This window comes from Engystomops pustulosus, chromosome 2 (genome assembly GCF_040894005.1).
Source record: "Engystomops pustulosus chromosome 2, aEngPut4.maternal, whole genome shotgun sequence".
NCBI lineage: Eukaryota > Metazoa > Chordata > Amphibia > Anura > Leptodactylidae > Engystomops > Engystomops pustulosus.
In genome coordinates, this window is record NC_092412.1 from 132,468,638 (window position 1) to 132,482,168 (window position 13,531).

Genomic DNA, 13,531 nt, shown 5'->3' on the forward strand with positions numbered 1-13,531 from the left:
GCACCCTTATTGTGGTGGCTCAGTGGATTACTGATGCCCAATCAAGTCCAAGGCGGTAAGTTACATTTCTGGACACTAGGTGGTAATTATTGTCACAGGTGCTTCGGCGACCCATGTCTTGGGTTGCGTGTTTACCCATGATCCTCGGTGTGCCCCAGCACCCCTCTGCTCTGTCTTACCTCTCCCCCTTCCTGATTCCCGTCTGGTGGCCATGTGCACACGTTCCCGTCTCCTAGGGCATGCGCGCCGGCTTCAGATGATTTAAAGGGTCAGCGCACCGCTAATTGGTGCTGGCCCTTTTCAGGAAATGGATAAAGGCTAGCGTCTTCCAGCATTCCCTGACGGATCTTTGCGCTATATACCATTAAAAAAGCTGTTACCTGTGACCTGTGTGTTAACCTCATGTTGTGACCCCGGACCTGTTCTTGACCTTGCTCCTTTGCTGCCAGCCCTGACCTCGTGCTCCGTACCTGAGCTTGAACCATTGCCGTCTGCCTTGACCACCTGCCTGTCCCTGACTATGGGACAGAGGCAATCCCGTCACGGCTATTCACACTGCATTCCTCAGCTGAGTTTGTGCTGCTTAACCTGCGCCAAAGGGACTCGTCTGTAGGGGACTCTGCTGTACAGTTCCGCACTCTGGTCTCTGAACTCACCTAAAACGACGCACCCCTGACTGCGACCTTTAAAAAAGGACTTTCGTGTCAAGTCAAAGACGTGTTGGCTGCATGTGACCTACCGTCTACTCTGAGTGGTATCATCACTCTGGCCACTCAAATTGACGTTCGGTTTAAGGAGTGCACAGAGGAATTACGTCTCGAGCATCCGCAAGCCTGGGTTTGACGCCTGCCTCGCTTTGCAGACTGCACGGCCGGGGGGACAGAAGTGGCTTTTGGAAGGCAGGAGCCGAGGAACCTATGCAGGTGGACAGAACCCGGCTCTACCTCCAGGAACATCAGGCAAATCTTTGCCTATATTGTGCCAGTCTTGAGAACTTCATTGGGGCTTGGCCAGTCCTTCCCGAATGTCTTGGAAACGGCAGCACCTAGGGTTCTTGGGAGAAGCGTCCCTAGGTGAGAGCAAAGCTTCTCCATGCCTGACTATTCCTGTGCTCCTCAGCTTTGGCACCCGCACTCAGATTCAGGTCTCTGCTTTCTTGGACTCTGGTTCTGCAGAAAACTTCGTGGATGCCACTCTGGTCTCCCGGCATCACATCCCTATGGTCTTTCTCGAGAAGCATCTGGTCATCTCCAATCCGGTCCCATACCACACTGAGCCTATTTTCCTGCAAGTCGGTTTTCTGTGTAAGGAGAGTCTGTCCATTGATGTACTGCCACACTCCACCTCATCTCTCCTGCTAGGTCTTCCGTGTCTGCAGCTCCATGCACCTGTGTCTGTCTCGCTGCATGGTGGTGCCTCTACCAGTACCTGTCCTAGACTCCTTCGTATCTCCCAAGTCTTTGGTGGGCCAACCTATGTGTTACTGGGACTTTGCCAATGTTTTCTCCAAAAAGCAAGCAGAGACTTTGCCACCACACCGTCCCTACGATTGCCCTGTCGATCTTCTACTGGGTGCCTCTTCTCCCCTCTTCTCCCTCTGTCCATGAGACTGCTGCGATGTCCCTCCTGCAAAGAGGGTTTATTCTTAAGTCCTCCTCTCCCTTTGGTGCTGGCTTTTCTTTTTTTTGTTACCAAGAAGGATGGGTCACTCTGTCCTTGCAATGACTTTCGTGCGCTTAACAAGGTCACGATTAAGAACCGCTATTCATTGCCGTTGATCACCGAGCTCTTTGACCGTCTACGCAGATCCAAAGTCTTCTCCAAGCTGGACTTTTGTGGGGACTACAATCTCATTCGGATCCGCAAGGGCGACGAATGGAAGACAACCTTTAACACTCGTGATGGACATTTTGACAGGATTTACACTGTGGATGTTTTGATATTATTTTTGAATAAACTTTGGAACCTGGCTGGACCATTGGATTATTTCGACTGTTATCTTGCCTTCTCAAACGAGGTGGGTCCCTTGCCGGCTCCATACATGATCAACAATGGGCTGGAGGTGAGCTGGAGTTTTATCCTCTTTTCCAATGGACATTTTGAGTACCTGGTGATGCCATTTGGACTATGTAATGCGCCAGCTGTTCTAGAATTCGTCAATGACATCTTCAGAGATCTGCTGTATACTTGTGTTGTAGTCTATCTTGACGACATTCTGGTATTCTCCCCGGACCTCGAGTCCCACCAGTCCCACGTACGGCAAGTCCTTGGAAGTCTGCGGACCAACCGCATCTACACCAAGCTTGAGAAATGTCAAGCCTTCCTTTCCTTGGCTATATTATCTCCGACAAAGGTCTCCAGATGGATCCTGCCAAGCTGTTCCTGGGCATTGTGAACTATTACCGGAAGTTTATCTCGCATTTCTCTTGTGCCACTCACCAAGAAGGGCTCTAATCCCAGCCTATGGTCTTCGGCGGCTAAAGAAGCCTTATCAAGTTTGAAATCCGCCCTTGCCTCAGCCCCAGTTCTCACTAGGCCTGATACAAAAAAGCCTTTTCATCTGGAAGTCGATGCATCCTCAGTGGGTGCAGGGGCAGTGCTCACCCAGAAAGGGCCTAAAGGCCGAACTCTTACTTGCGACTTTTTCTCTAAGACTTTTTCCTCCACAGAGAGGAAATACTCCATAGGAGACCTTCTGGCCATCAAACTTGCCCTGGAAGAATGGCAAGGGAGCTCACCAGTCTGCACATATATACAGACCATAAAAACCTCCTATATCTCTAGACAGTCCAACGTCTCAACCTTAGGCAAGCCCGTTAGTCACATTTCTTTTCACGCTTCAAACCTCCTGATTCACTTCCGTCCTGCTGAGAAGAATATCAAGGTTGATGCCCTTTCCCGTGCCTCTGATGTCATAGCACAGGAACCAGCTCCTCGGCACATTATTTCTCCTGAACAACTGTTGTTGCTGCACCAGTGGATCTTTTTCAACTACCTCCTGGCAGGACCTATGTAAGACCGGCTCTACGGAAGAAAATTCTGACTTGGGGACATTGATAACAGGATTCCTGTGCTTCCTATGCCTGGAATAAGCTGTCACGTCTCAATGCTTCTGCCATTGCTGATACCCAGCTGCCAGTGGTCTCACATGACTATGGACTTACTTTGGATCTTCTGCCTTCCTCAGGCAATACTGTCATCTGGGTGGTAACAGACCGTTTTTCCAAAATGTCCCATTTTGTCCCTCTTCCAGGTCTGCCGTCTTCTCCACGTCTTGCAAGTCTCTTCTTCATCACATCTTCCGGCTCCATGGACTTCCCCATTGCTTCTGACCGAGGGGTTCAGTTCGTCTCCCAATTCTGGCTTTCTCTGTGTAGCCAGCTTCAAGTAAAGTTGGAATTCTCTTCCGCCTATCACCCACAGTCTAATGGTCAGGTGGAAAGCGTTAACCAGACTCTGGGCTGCTATCTTCGCCATTTTGTCTCGGCCCATCAGGACGACTGGTCCACTCAGTTGCCATGGGCGGAGTTTAGCTACAAGTCCTTAGACCAGTGATGGCGAACCTTTTAAAGACTGAGTGCCCAAACTACAATTGAAAGCCACAAATTTTTCACAAAGTGCCAAATGCCAATTTAAAGTAACGTATTGCTCCCTGCTGTGTCACAGATCCATATGTATTGGCATCCTGAAAACACCAATACAGTAGAAAGATGGAGAAATGTGGATTGTTATTGTAGCTTCCCTCTAAGGTCCCTTTAACAGGATGAATCGCAGGCCCTGAGAAGGGGCTTCAATGGTAATCCAGCTCTGGCCACTCCTCCTTGCTCCTCCTGCACTCTTCAAGTCACTTTGAGTCCTCAATGGTGACCTTTGTGCAGGGTGATGGCCTGGTTGCCCACAGAAAGGGCTCCGAGTGCCACCTCTGGCACCCGTGCCATAGATTCGCCACCACTGCCTTAGACTCTGCTACTGCTGGCTCAGCACCTTTCTTCATCAACTATGGACTGCATCAACGCCCTCCTCTTCCTCTACCGGTGTCTTCGGCCGTCCCTGCGGTTGAAGAATTGGTGCAGGATCTAAAGTCAATTTGGGAGCAGACTCATCTTTCCCTACTCAGACCAAGCTCCAGGCTGATAAGAAACGCAGGTCTCCTCCTGTCTTCTTAACAGGTGACAAAGTCTGGTTGTCCTCCAGGTTTGTCCGACTAAAGATCCCTGGCTATAAACTTGGTCCTCGTTTCCTGGGTCCCTTCGAGGTGCTGAGGGACATCAATCCAGTGGCCTACAAGTTGCGCCTTCCTCCCACCATGCGTATCCTGAACTCCTTCCATGTCTCATTACTCAAGCCTGTCATCCTGAACCGCTTCTCCCGGCAAGTACGTCCTCCTGAGGCTGACTCCCCGACGTCTTCACGGTAAGGGCGGTCCTAGATATGAAGACGGTGAGAGGTAAGCATGTCTTCCTGGTTGACTGGAAGGGGTTTGGGCCGTAGAAGAGATCCTGGGAACCCGAGGATAACATTCTGGACCGCAGTCTTCTAAAGCACTTCCTCCAGCCAAAGAAGAGGGGGAGGCAAAAAGGGGGAGTACTGTCACGGGTGCTCCCACGACCCACATCTCAGGTCGCTCACCAGTGATCCTTGGGTACCCCAGCGCCCCTCTGTTCCGTCTTACCTCTCCTCATTTCTCAGAGGGCGCACGCTAATTGGTGCTGGCCTTTTTTAGGAAATGGATAAAGGTTGGCGTCTCCCAGCATTCCCTGCTGGATCTTTGCGCTATATGCAATTGAAAAAGCTGTTACCTGTGACCTATGTGTTGACCTCCTGTTGTGACCCCGGATCTGTTCCTGACATTGCTCCTTTGCTGCCAGCCCTGATCTGTTGCTCCATACCTGACCTTGAACCTGCCTTGACCACCTGCCTGTCCCCGACTACCAGATTGCCTGCCGATTCTGTACCTCGACCTTGGCTGCCGCCACACACAGGTCGCGCCTGTGGAACGGTCCCTAGTGTTGGCTTGTGTCATCGTCCGCGGTGTTCCAGGTGGTTCACTACCCCAGAAGCCTGACAATAATTAGTAAGTGAAGTAAACATTTATGTATGTATAGGATTGTGTGTGTAAGTAGGATTAGGCTGTTGGACCATGGCGTTTGGGGTCGGATCTTTGCTCCCGGCATGGAATGAGGGTAAGCTGTAAAACCTTAAAGCTATTTATCAAAACCTTCTCTACTTGTATCTTGAATATGGTTTACCAAGCATGCAACATTTTCCATTTTTGTGGGACAATTTTCTCAATATATTGTTTCTCTGTTTATAGATCAGATGTTGCTTTGTAGGCCACTCATGCATTACAAAAGGGCTGTGATCAGAGACTACAGAATAGCCAAAATGTGAACTTTGGCTCTGAAACTTCAGGCTGGTGCTCTGCCTCCAAATGGGTGCTGTCTACAGAAACTTTATATAATTCCAGGCTCACCAGGAAGTGCATGATCAGAGAGAAGATTTTTCGGCACAGAAAGTGTCAAATAAATATTGCATATAGTGTAAATGGAGACTTAATAGAGATGACCCTAGAGAGATGTCTTAAAAAAAAAACTCAGTTACCTTCTCATAATCAACCTTGAATAACATCAAATATCTAAACGTACCAATTTTTGTGGGAAATTTGTCAAAATAGTGATTTGACTTATTGCTTGCTCCCTCTCGCCCACAGGGATTCAAACCCTCTATAATATCAAAATCAAGCATGATAAACCAGGGACACTTACTCAATAGATCCAGGCACTGTGACTGTGATAATCTTATAATTATTATCCATGGCCTAGTTTCTTCTGCACAATGTAGCAGATTTACAGGCTGTAACACTGTGCAGGAGCACTCACAACCCCACTGTGCTGAAACTTCCTCTGCTGCAGTAAGATTTCATCAGGCAGAGGGAAGTGCCTTGGGAGCAGATGGGGAGGGGAAGACAGTCTACAGTCTGTAAAGCTGCAGCACAGAGAAGCTCCTTTAACTCCCCGCAGAAGACCTTCATGCTCATTAGCATCATTTTAAAAGTAGCTTTTAAAGGGTGGAGGCCATGGATAAAAAAAATGGGAATTAGACTCACTAGTAATTCCACCATGACAGTCACACCTGGAGGCTGCTCCTATGCTCTGTAGGGATAGGAAGTAAGAGAGTTTATATTCCCCCCCTAGCTTCCCAGTATCTTACAAATCACAGCAGGAAAAGGTTGAGAAAAATATAACCCATCACCATATTAGAGGAGGGAATAATCTGGGGCTGTGTGATAATAATATTACTCCTCCACAGTTTGTTTGTTATATATATATTTTTTTTCTTTCTTTGTGTTTCATTCTGCCTGTTATAAATCATTAGGCTCCATTTGTTTAAGATCAGCCAGGAAGGTGAGCCTGGCAGAGTGGTTATAAAACCCCAGGGAGTCTATGTGTGATCAGAGAAGCATGGTCTTCCTAAGTGGTAAAATTAACACCTCTCGGCCAGAGTAGTCTAGTTAGTGGGGGATGAAAAGAAGCCACAGACTGCATGTTTTTCCCTCCAAATTCAGACAAAGGGGAATATCATAGCTGCCCATAACTGGGACATAATTCATAATTATAGGTCCCAAGTTACACAGGACAGTTATGGGGTCTAGACACACTCCTGGTCCGAAAATCAGAACATTAGCTGCAATGGAAGGCAGCCAATAGCAGAACACCCCTGATATTAGGCTAAGACACCCCGAGTTTGGTATGGGGTTAATGGGAATAACATGCCCGTTTGGTTGGAAGCCATGGCACAATTGTGCCATCTCCCAATCAAAAGTTATGGGATTCTGATAAAAACCCAGACCCAAAAAGTAGCTCACTGATGGGAGGGGGATAGAAAAATCCCCCTCACAATGACATCACAGCCAGGGGTGGGGGTCAAAAATCACCTGGGCTTAAATTAATGAAGCAGCCACATAGTAGTGTTCAGTCTGGGTGACTCTATGACAATAGAAGGCTGGATCGATGCTTATGCCCTGTCCTCGGGCCAAAGAATTTCTTCCTATAATCTGTCACGAACCCGACTCACCGGCGTTCACACACTGGGATAACTACTCTATGGAGTCCCAGAATTTAGCCCTTAAGCTCCGCCCACTTCCACAAAATGGCGTCCTTACGCTAAATTTACTCCACAGAATTTCCGCCCCAGCCAATCCACTGCCACCACCCACGAGTTACTTATGCAAAGAAGGCCGTAGGCACCTCAACCACACAGACAATGTACCCTGATGATAACTCAGCACATGCACTCACTACTTACACGATATTACAATTATAAACTCACACAGAACATGCAATCGCTTACTACATGGACTATGCTAATGACGACCTCTGGTAACGGGATTCCCTTTAGAGACTCAGATTCTTTAAGGCTACAAGCAGAGGCTTATTAAAAAGTTTTAATTTACATAAAAATGCAGTACACTCAAAGAATTCAATTGTCAGATAAAATAAAAAAAAAGGATTAAAACAATACACATACAATACTTACAAACAGTTAGGGAAGAGCGAAACAAAAAAATTCTTGCTAGTGGAATAGGAAGAAATTCTTTGGCCCGAGGACAGGGCATAAGCATCGATCCAGCCTTCTATTGTCATAGAGTCACCCAGACTGAACACTACTATGTGGCTGCTTCATTAATTTAAGCCCAGGTGATTTTTGACCCCCACCCCTGGCTGTGATGTCACTGTGAGGGGGATTTTTCTATCCCCCTCCCATCAGTGAGCTACTTTTTGGGTCTGGGTTTTTATCAGAATCCCATAACTTTTGATTGGGAGATGGCACAATTGTGCCATGGCTTCCAACCAAACGGGCATGTTATTCCCATTAACCCCATACCAAACTCGGGGTGTCTTAGCCTAATATCAGGGGTGTTCTGCTATTGGCTGCCTTCCATTGCAGCTAATGTTCTGATTTTCGGACCAGGAGTGTGTCTAGACCCCATAACTGTCCTGTGTAACTTGGGACCTATAATTATGAATTATGTCCCAGTTATGGGCAGCTATGATATTCCCCTTTGTCTGAATTTGGAGGGAAAAACATGCAGTCTGTGGCTTCTTTTCATCCCCCACTAACTAGACTACTCTGGCCGAGAGGTGTTAATTTTACCACTTAGGAAGACCATGCTTCTCTGATCACACATAGACTCCCTGGGGTTTTATAACCACTCTGCCAGGCTCACCTTCCTGGCTGATCTTAAACAAATGGAGCCTAATGATTTATAACAGGCAGAATGAAACACAAAGAAAGAAAAAAAATATATATATAACAAACAAACTGTGGAGGAGTAATATTATTATCACACCTCCCTCCAGAGATATGGCATGGGATTTTGATATTCTAATCAATATCCCAAGCCATTGTCCGCCGGCTCTCCCTGCCGTGACAACCCGTCCGCATTCCCATGTTCACTGCCCTTCTTGTGTTGAATGGTAAAGTCATATTGCTGTAGGCCTAGACTCCATCTCAGCAGCTTTCCGTTATCACCAGATACCCGGTGAAGCCAACTGAGAGGGTTGTGGTCCGTTACCACGGTGAACTTTCGGCCATATAAGTAGGGCTGTAGTTTCTGTAGGGCCCACACAATGGCAAGGCATTCTTTTTCTATGGTGGCATAGGCCACCTCCCTGGGTAAGAGTTTCCTGCTTAGGTATAGGATGGGGTGCTCATCTCCCTCTGGGTTGACCTGGCTGAGTACCGCACCCAAGCCATAGGCGCTGGCGTCAGTCTGGACTACGAACTTGCGGCTGAAATCTGGACTCTGTAAGACTGGAGAGCTAGTCAGAGCCAATTTCAGAGCCGCCATGGACCGCTCACAATCGGCAGTCCAGCTGACTACCTGTGGTAGTTTCTTCTTTGTGAGGTCTGTGAGGGGCTTGGCCAGGGTACTGTAGTTAGGGACGAACTTACGGTAGTACCCAGCTGTTCCTAGAAATGACATCACCTGTTTCTTCGTTTTGGGGGTAGGCCAATTTGCAATGGCCTCTACTTTCCCTGGCTCGGGCTTAAGTGTCCCCCCACCTACCAGGTGTCCTAGGTATTGCACCTCAGACATGCCTATCTGACACTTCCCAGGCTTGATGGTGAGACCGGCTTCCCGGAGGCGCTTGAGCACCTGTGACAGGTGTGTCAAGTGCTCCTCCCAAGTCTGGCTAAACACTGCAATATCATCCAGGTATGCCACAGCAAACCCTTCAGACTTACTTAGCAGTTTGTTCACCAAGCGCTGGAATGTGGCAGGGGCATTCTTAATGCCAAAGGGCATTACTTTAAACTCATATAGTCCAAAGGGGGTGATGAAGGCGGACTTTTCCTGCGCCTCCACTGTCATGGGAATCTGCCAATACCCCCTACTTAAATCCATGATGGTGATATACTGGGCGCTGGCGAGTTGATCCAAAAGCTCATCTATGCGGGGCATTGGGTAAGCGTCAAAAACTGTGATGCTGTTCAGCTTCCTGTAGTCCACACAGAAGCGTGTGGTCTTGTCCTTTTTGGGGACAAGCACCACAGGTGATGCCCACGCACTTTGAGACTCTTGGATCACCCCCAGTCCCAGCATTTCCTCCACCTCCCTCTTAATGTCAGCCCTTACTTCTGTAGAAACCCGATATGCACCCTGTCTGACTGGTGGGTGTTCCCCCGTGTCTACATGATGAGAGGCTAGTGGGGTTTTACCTGGTTTACCGGTGAAAATGTCAAGGTATGGGTTGAGTGTCTCTCTCAGCTGGGATTTCTGAGATCCAGACAGCTGGGCGCTGACTATTGCATCCTCAATGGACCCTCCCTCCTGTGCGGATGCCACTAAGTCAGGCAAGGCCTCCCTTTCTCCCTCCTCTGGTATACTGCAAACTGGCAGGACGCACGTATCCCTATCATGATGAGCCTTGATCATGTTGACATGAAAAACCTTGTGCTTCTTGCGAACATGGTCGATCGTGACTACATAGTTCACGTCATTTAGGCGTTGATGAATGGGATACGGGCCTTCCCACGCAGCTTGGAGTTTGTTTTGAGTAGTGGGGATCAGGACCCACACCTTCTGGCCCACCTCATACACTCTCTCCCTGGCGTTCCTGTCATACCACCGTTTCTGGTCGGCCTGGGCTTGAGTCAGGTTCTCCTGCACCATCCCTGTCAATGCCTGCAGTCTGTCCCTGAACTTCAGAACATAGTCAACTACAGAGACCTCTGGTGACCCTAATTCTCCCTCCCATGACTCCTTCATGAGATCTAGTGGGCCCCGTACCTTCCTGCCATAGAGAAGCTCAAAGGGAGAGAATCCAGTCGATGCCTGCGGTACCTCTCTGTAAGCGAATAGCAGGTGTGGTAGATAACGATCCCAGTCCTTCCCATGGGTATCCGCAAACGTCCGGAGCATCTGTTTGAGGGTCCCATTAAACCGCTCGCAGAGTCCATTGGTCTGCGGGTGATAAGGACTGGCTACCAAGTGCTGCACCTGTATTTTCTTACAGAGGCACTGCATAAGGTGAGACATAAACTGGGTCCCCTGATCTGTGAGCATCTCTCTGGGGAACCCTACACGAGAGAATATAGTGAGGAGCGCATCTGCCACCTTGTCAGCCCGGATGGATGACAATGCCACGGCCTCTGGGTAACGTGTGGCATAATCCACAACCATCAGGATGAAGCGTTTACCTGAGCTGCTGGTGACATTCACAGGGCCTACAATGTCAACAGCAATTCTCTGGAAAGGCTCCTCAATTATGGGTAAAGGGATGAGGGGTGCTCGCTGTACCTGGCCGGCCTTCCCCACCCTTTGACATACTATACAGGAACTGCAATATTCCGCCACATCATTCCCCATATTGGGCCAAAAGAAATTCTGCTTGAGTCGACTTTTGGTTTTACTTATCCCCAGATGGCCTGCTAGTGGTATCTCGTGGGCAACTCTCAAAAGCTGCTCCCGGAAAGGGCGAGGTACCACCAGTTGCCTATCAAGGGATACATCCTGCTGGGGGTCAGTGTAAAGGCTCTGTCTATACAGCCTACCCTGGTCCCATGTAATACATTCCTTGTCCCCCTCCTCAGGGGTCTGACCAGCCCTCTCACGTAGCTTGTGTAGACTCTCATCTGAGTGCAGGGCGTCCAGAAACTGCCAACGCTCTGACTCTGTACTGGTTAATAGTTTAACCCCTTGACTGGTCTCAGCCACTGGTAACAGGCTGTCAGTCTGCTCCTGTTCCTCTGTAACCCGGACAGCAGGAGGTTCAGGACTCAGGCAACGGTGAGCTTCCTGAAGACTCCGACTGCGAGTTACAGCGGACACGGACACACCACACTCCAGCTTTTGGCGCAGAGCTGTGGGTGTTAACATACTACCACTCTTAGCCACATTATTAACACAGTTAAACTCTACATCATTACTATGTTCACATTCATGGTCTATGGCATTAGATGCTAGGTTAGAAACAGGTAAATGGTTACTACACATTTCAACAATATCACCTGATGCATCATTGTCACAGTCTACAGTAGGCATAGTCCCAAAAATATCAGATGTTAACTCACGTGGGGCACCAGGGATGCCTGTGTCCTCATTGGCATCCTGGATTACATATCTAGAGACCAGACGCCCCAGGTCGGTCCCCAGCAACACATTGGTGGGAATTTTATCCGTTACACCCACGTCTGTCATCCCTCTCCCCGCCCCCCAATCCAGGTACACCCGGGCCATGGGCAATGCAGGGGTGAGGCCTCCAACTCCAGCAACTGTAAGAGTCCGTCCTGGGATGAGATCCTCCGGCTTGACAAGTGAGGGGTGCACAAGGGTCATCTCTGCACCAGTGTCCCTCAACCCCATTGTGACATTGTCACCCACAGTAACCTCCTGTAGGTTGTCACCAACCACCCGCTTACTCCCACCCACAAACAAAACAGATGGTGAAGACAATGTTGGTTTGGTCAAAGGGGTGGTCTTCCTCTTCTCTGGGCATGTAATGCTGATGTGCCCCGATCTGTTGCAAACAAAACACCTGCGTTGGTCTCCCGCTGGCTTAAATGCTGAAGAAGGGGATGCCCCAGAAGCTTTGTGGGAAACTGTAGAAGAGTTAACAGGGGGCTTACCCCCCTTCCATCCTGCAGCTGCAGGTTTCCGTGCCTCGGGCACTCTGCTGGCAGCAAACACATCTGCCAGCTGGGCAGCCTTTTCCAACGATTTTGGCTCCCGTTCTCGTATGAACTGTCGCACCTCCGCTGTACAGGTGTGAATAAATTGGTCCATGGCGATCAGGTCATCCATCTCCTCTAGAGTGGTCACACCCCATCCTCTGGACCATTGTTTCACCAGGTTTAGCAGTTTCCTGGCAAACTCGGCATAGCTATCCGTATCTGTCCGCCTGACAGTACGGAAACGCTCCCTGTATACCTCTGGAGTGAGGTTAAAACGCTGTATCAGAGCCCTTTTGATAGCCTCATAATCGTGCTCCACAGAGGCAGGTAAGGCTACAAACGCCTCCAGTGCTTTGCCTTTAAGTCCAGGGGTAAGGTATCGGGCCCATTCAGCAGGCGGCAGTTGAAATTGCCTGCAGACCCTCTCAAATCCTTGCAAAAAGACATCCAGGTCCCCATCATTCTCCAGGACAGGAAAACGATCCAGGCGGGGCCTAAAAGAAACACTGTCCATGGACTCACTCTGTGATGATGGTGAAGTTCTTTGCTGTTGTTGGAGCTGTATCTGGGCCATCTGCAGCTCATGCTCCCGCTCTGCTTGGCGTTCAGCAAACTCACGTCTACGTTCCTCAGCCGCTCTCTCTGCTCGGGCAGCTTCCAGCGCTGTTTGGCGTTCAGCAAATTCACGCTCTGCTTGTCTCTCCCGTTCTTGCATCAACAGCTGTATCCTAAGGCTAGGATCACAGTCACCGATCTGCTGGAGAATTAGAGAAAAAGAAGTGTCCATACCGCTGGCGCTGCCATGCCCAGCCGGTTGCGAGACATCTCCTATCGGTTCCTCTGAGGCTGGAGGTCCCTGGTCCGGTTCCGCAGAAGGATGGGACTGCACATCAAACTCCACCAGCGTTTGAATTATCTCCGCCTTGTTCTGGCCCGTTGTTATTAGCCCTCTCTCCGCACAGAGAGTCAACAGATCAGCCTTGGATCTGTTTCTGTATACCTCTGCCATCTTAGCAGTGGTCTCAAGTTAGCAAACAAAAGATAGAAAAGAAAAGAGGGGGAGGGGAACTGTTTTGCACGTATGTATATTGACTGACAAGTTTTGAGTGCACTGAGTCTCTTGCTTGTGGACTGTAGTATTAGGAATACTTCAGCCCTTAAGTGAAAGGGTTAATTGCTTAAACCAAACACTTAAAGCCTTAACAGTGTAGTAAAAAATTATACACTATCCCACCGCTATGCCACCAATCTGTCACCAATCTGTCACGAACCCGACTCACCGGCGTTCACACACTGGGATAACTACTCTATGGAGTCCCAGAATTTAGCCCTTAAGCTCCGCCCACTTCCACAA